General features: G+C 51.2%; 1 pseudogene; it reads right to left on the reverse strand.

Annotated features, from left to right (window-relative positions):
- Window positions 1–434: 434 nt before the first annotated feature.
- LOC103072498 (SHC SH2 domain-binding protein 1-like) lies at window positions 435–2654 on the reverse strand (annotated as a pseudogene).
- Between the last annotated feature and the right edge of the window lie 3687 nt (window positions 2655–6341).

Below are 6341 nucleotides of genomic sequence, written 5' to 3' on the forward strand. Positions count from 1 at the left end.
GGGAGAGGCCACAACAGTGAGAGGCCCGCGTACTGCAAAAAAAAAAAAAAGAATACTGCACATTGAGGCCTATTGTGTTTTTGTGCACTCATCGTGCATTCCCTGCCTTTCTTCCTCCTCGCTGAAGTGCTAAAGTGTATTTATACTAGAAAGTTACTAGTAGACTTAATATGAGAACTATGTGTTTGAAAAAGCAAGACTTTCTAGATAAGAAATCTCCAAATATTTTCTATTTTATGTTTTTATGACCTTCTTTATAAAGAGTGTTTCATGTGCAACACCTGCAGACAGAAATAAATCTACGTTTCCCTCAAACCCAATCGAATTTATCAGATACAAAATATAGACATGAAGCAAAGTATGATAGCAGCAGTGATTCTTGGGGGCAGCATGTGCAAAATCCAATCTTTTGCTATCTATTTACATCACAGTGGTCAGAACAGAAATGTGCCGAAACTCCCTTTCCCATTCCACTTGAACTGGATTGAAACAAACATCTCCTGTGACATTAAGTTGTCATCAGCTTGTGGGATCCCCAGTTCACTCAACCTTTTCTTCATCTGGCCTTTTTGTGTGGAGGCAGCAACTGGTTCAATTACAATTTCGCAATTGCTTTCAACTTGCTCAGAAAGGTCACTCTCACATAAAGCTCCATTTTACCATTTGCACATTGAATCAGCTCTTCTAGATCCACTCTTTCAGCTACATCTGTCTCTCCACTTGTCTGAACTTTAAGTGCTTTATTTTCTTCAGTTTCATCTTGGGCATTTTCTTGCAGGTCAGAGAAAACTGTAGGTTTCACCAAGACAACACCATAACCTTCGTTATTATGTATGACATTATTCACCATGGATATTTTGGGAATGTCATAGTGTTCATTTAAGAAGTCCTTGATGAGGATCCCTTCTTTACAGTGATGGATCCGATTGTCACTCAGGGTGCACTTAGTCCCGGGATATAGTTCTATACCTGCACCCTTAGCACTGTATAAATCTGAGTTCTTCATTAAAAATTCTGCTGACGTTCATACTGTGACTCCTGTAGTTTCACACTGCAGTACACAGTTCTCCAATGCGGTCTTGCCACGGTGAATAATTAAGATTCCTTCCACGGCATCATGCTGAACAAATTTTATGCTTGAGATTTTAATATCCACACCCGTACAATCCACAAAAGTGCCTCCTTTGCCTCCCTTTTCTATCACGATATCATCTGGTAGACCATACCCTTCCAACTCAATGGAGTCGGCAATGGAGAATGTACCATGTACCACGTAATGGCCAGGACCACGTAATGGCCAGTGTCGCCCTCATAGCAGGCATTTATAGCAGACAATGGATCACTATGGAACTGAATTTCTATTTCTTCCGTACAAGGCTCTGGACAAAGCTTATCCCTGAGCAGGGACTACAGCAGACCAGTCGTCGTGGTGGAGACCACGTGGGTGACCTTCTGGCCATTTGGACGGATGCCCTTTGCTTGTATATTAGAATTCTTCTGATAACCAAAGACATCTCAACAAAGGATTCTCTATGAGTTTTAGCTTTCGTTTCAACTGTTCGATATCTGAATAGAATTTTAACCCTTCCAGCATGGAGATGTTTTCCTGCTCAGAATCAGAGTCACAATTTGACAAACAGCTTCTCAGATTTAAAAATTTCCTGTAACTCTCCTCACACTGAGTCAACAGATTTTGATAGTCAACAATAAGTTCTGAAGGAACTTGGTCTTCAAGAATGTCATAATGCGGGCTTCCCTGGTGGCGCGGTGGTTGGGAGTCCGCCTGCCGATGCAGGGGACACAGGTTCGTGCCCCGGTCTGGGAGGATCCCACGTGCCGCGGAGCGGCTGGGCCCGTGAGCCATGGCCGCTGAGCCTGCGTGTCCGGAGCCTGTGCCCCGCAACGGGAGAGGCCACAACGGTGAGAGGCCCGCGTACTACTAAATTCCTCCCCCCAACATCTAAAAAAAAAAAAAAAAAAAGAATGTCATAATGCAATCTCAGACGAGGTTCAACACACCTAACAAAGTAATCATACTCATTCTCTTCTTCAGCCAAACTCCTCCAAATGTTCTGATAGAAAAACCTGATATGCTCAATCGCAAGTACTGTCTGATCAAATACTCCAGAATCATCAAACACCACCCACAGCTCCTGCAACCAGTGTTCCTTCAGATCAAGGAGCTCTTTCATACACTCCAAAGTAAAAGTGCTCACTTGAGATTCACAGAGGTACGGGCCCAGGTCAGCAAGCCTCCCCACTGCCTTCAAGGCTGCAAAGTCCACATCTGTGACTGCAGCCAGCACCTCGAACACATTAGTGTGCCAGACTACACGCCATCCAGATGATTCAAGGACCTTCTCTAAGAACCCAGCTGTGAATTCTTTTACCTCAGAGGCCTTGCAGTCAGCTAAAATGTAATCTTGATAAGCGCTGAATCACTCACAGAACAAAAGTTGACTTTCTGGCACAAAACTTGGTAAACTAGTATCTGGTTTATCATGATTGCTACAATCACTGCATGAATCTTCATCTTCGAACAAACCTTTCTCGAGGGGTCCCGGCTCCTCTTCCACAGCCCAGCCGGTGCGCTCGGGGTCTGGCGCCATAGCCTCCGACCCCAGCCCACCACCTGCCAGCAACCCATCATCCATTTCAAGTTTCCGCGGGCGGCCGCCCATCCGAGTAATGTGATGACGCAGCTGCCTCTCTAATAAATTTTTGAAGGTCACACTCTGTTTACACTTACTACAAAATACTGGCCATATTCCCCTACATTTTTTTCTTAAAAAGCGGAGATGCAGGAGAATGGGACACAGGACCAAGACTTTCAAGGAGGGGGAGACATCTGAGAACTCTGCCGAGTGGGACAAATAAGTCTGAAACGTACTCTTGGATTCTGCCCTGCCTGGGTCTGGGAGAAGCCAGCAGTCCCCAGATGCCCCTCTGAGCACAGCGTTGTCACATAGTGCCCTGTCGACAGGAAGGAGTTCATGCCTGCTCCAAGGAGCATGGGGAAGTGGGGAGGGTTGAGTCTGGCTGCTGTGGACCATCTTGGAATGGGGGTACCCAGAGATCAAGCCAGGCTCCTCTCTTGGCCCCATGGGGCCCATCCCATCTCCTCGGGGCTGGGAGTGCACACAAGCCCAGTGAGGGCAGTGATGGGCAGGCGGTCCCTGGGCCAGCCATGTCCAGCCCGTCAGTTCTCAGGTCAGATACGGGCCCCGGGGCAGTGTCAGCGTGACCCTGAAAGCCTGCAGGTGCCTTGCCTGCTCTTCTACGCGCATGCACCAGCCTTGCTATTCCACACTTGACGGCAGAAACGTCTGATAGGATGTCCCCAGAATCACTTCCCTGAAACCCCAGTTTGCTGGGTTTTCTCCTTCAGGGCAAAAGACACACCCTCCGTGATCATCAGACCCCAGACCGCTGGTCAGCTTGTCTCCCTTGGGACCCCCAAACAGCCACGTTGTCGCTGGGACAGACCCCAGGCATCCCCTGCAGGCCACCCTTGGGGGAACACTCAGTGATGCACTCTCTGTACCCCTGCGGCTCCTTCTCAGCTTTCAGGTCCTGTGGGGTGCTTCATCATTGTGAAGCCCTTCCTGGGGTGCTCCCTCAGCTGGGTGGCTGTGCCTCAGAGTGAGTCCCCATAACATGTGCTGTCTGCACCCGCCCACCTGACCTGGGGGCTGTCTGCACCCACCCACCTGACCTGAGGTCTGTCTACACCCATCTACATCACCCAGGGCCATAAACCTTCAGGCAGAGTGCCACGCGGGGCACTGCATCTGTCCTGGGACGAGTTGAGAGTGCCAACTGAGGCCCTTCTTACCAGCAACAGAGCCCTCAGCATGGCTCAGAGTCAGACACCTCCAGGCACCGGTGTCTCGGGGGTCGGCACCTTTGTCTGTCCCTTGGGCTTCAACCTGGCCTCGATCATTCATTCTTGGAGTCTCCCGACAGGTGAGAGAGCAGGAACCTGCCTCAGATGGCACGCCAGTTCTGAGATCTGATGGAGGAGACAACCGAGGGCCAGACAATTCAGTCCCACATGGGCACCCTGGCTGGTTCTGCCTTCTGAGCAAACAGGCTGGAAAGAAAAGTGCCACAGTGAACGCTCTGGCTCTGCCAGTCAGGCTGTTTCTGTCCTGGGGAAGATGCCAGCTCAGTGCCAGGAATGTTCTGGACACGCCCTGGTCCAGGAGAGAACCAAAGAGTCACTAGGCCACCAGCAGCTCCAAGCACCCTCTGCTCTGTGGGTGGACTCACCTGACTCTGCAGGAGACTGGGTCAATAGTGGGCAGGGCCTGAGATGGCCACTGGGCCAACAGTACCGCTGACCCACTTGCAGGGGGACAGGGACAGACCCCCCACCGCCCATGAGGTCGGTAGGTGTAGACAGCTCCCAGGTGATGTGGGCAAGTGTAGACAGCCCCCCAGGTGAGGTGGACAGGGGCAGATAATCCCCCAGGTGTGGTGGGCAGGTGTAGACAGCCCCCCAGGTGAGGTGGACAGGGGCAGATAATCCCCCAGGTGTGGTGGGCAGGTGTAGATAGCTCCCAGGTGAGGTGGACAGGGGCAGATAATCCCCCAGGTGTAGTGGGCAGGTGTAGACAGCCCCCCAGATGAGGTGGACAGGGGCAGATAATCCCCCAGGTGTGGTGGGCAGGTGTGGATAGCTCCCAGGTGTGGTGGGCAGGTGTGGATAGCTCCCAGGTGTGGTGGGCAGGTGTAGATAGCTCCCAGGTGAGGTGGACAGGGGCAGATAATCCCCCAGGTGAGGTGGACAGGGGCAGATAACCCCCCAGGTGTGGTGGGCAGGTGTAGACAGCCACCCAGGTGAGGTGGACAGGGGCAGATAATCCCCCAGGTGAGGTGGACAGGGGCAGATAATCCCCCAGGTGTGGTGGGCAGGTGTAGACAGCCCCCCAGGTGAGGTGGACAGGGGCAGATAATCCCCCAGGTGTGGTGGGCAGGTGTAGACAGCCCCCCAGGTGAGGTGGACAGGGGCAGATAATCCCCCAGGTGTGGTGGGCAGGTGTAGACAGCCCCCCAGGTGAGGTGGACAGGGGCAGATAATCCCCCAGGTGTGGTGGGCAGGTGTAGACAGCCCCCCAGGTGAGGTGGACAGGGGCAGATAATCCCCCAGGTGTGGTGGGCAGGTGTAGACAGCCCCCCAGGTGAGGTGGACAGGGGCAGATAATCCCCCAGGTGTGGTGGGCAGGTGTAGATAGCTCCCAGGTGTGGTGGGCAGGTGTGGATAGCTCCCAGGTGAGGTGACTACTTCTTCCCCTTCTACCTCTCCCTCATCGAGTACTATGGAAACCACCCACAAGGCCAGTGAACCACATGCTCAAAGATGGACCAGGCTGGCCCTGCCCTCAGCAACTCACAATATTTAGGAAGATCAATTTAACAGGTGAGTTCCAGAACCTCTGACAGCAGGGCTCACATCCCAGGGTATCAGTGGGTACCGAAACCCGGGATATAAAGTCAGCCTCAAGCCCATGGTCCGTAGAGGACAACTCTTCCCACAGCGCACGTGGGTGGCCTCCCAGGTGTGGCACAGGGACCAGGCAGCCCAGGAGCAAGACAGACCAGCTCCCAAGGCAGCTGCTTTGCAGGAGGAGACAGTTCACAGCTCCTTCATGCAAACCTTCCGAGGCTCCCTCATCATCCTGGCTCCCCACGCCCATGCCCGCCCCGCCCCCGGCACTCGGCCTCCTGCTGCCCTGTGAGCCAGAAGGGCTCATGCCTACCTTCCCCAGCTCATCCCTCCTCACCTGCCACATCTCCTATGGGCTTCATCTCTGGGGACAGGCCTCACCCCTCTCCTACCTCTATATGGAGATATAATTCACTTCCTAGAAAGTTCACCCAACTGGATAGCTACATGTAAAGAATAAAATGAGAACATTATCTAACACCACACACAAAAATAAACTCAAAATGGATTAAAGACCTAAATGTAAGACCTGATACTATAAAACTCCTAGAGGAAAACATAGGCAGAACACTCTTTGAAATAAATCACAGCAGTCTCTGGATCTTTCTCCTAGAGTAATGGAAATAAAAATAAAAATAAGCAAATGGGACCTAATTAAACTTAAAAGATTTGCACGGCAAAGGAAACTATAAACAAGATCGAAAAAAGAAAAAAAGACAAAAAGACAACCTACAGAATGCGAGAAAATATTTGCAAATGATGCAACCAACAAGGAATTAATCTCCAAAACATACAAACAGCTCATACAGCTCAATATCAAAAAACAAACAACCCAATCAAAAAATGAGCAGAGGGCTTCCCTGGTGGTGCAGTGGTTGAGAGTCTGAGAGTC

Source organism: Lipotes vexillifer, unplaced genomic scaffold (genome assembly GCF_000442215.2).
Source record: "Lipotes vexillifer unplaced genomic scaffold, Lipotes_vexillifer_v1.1 scaffold469, whole genome shotgun sequence".
Classification (NCBI taxonomy): Eukaryota; Metazoa; Chordata; class Mammalia; order Artiodactyla; family Lipotidae; genus Lipotes; species Lipotes vexillifer.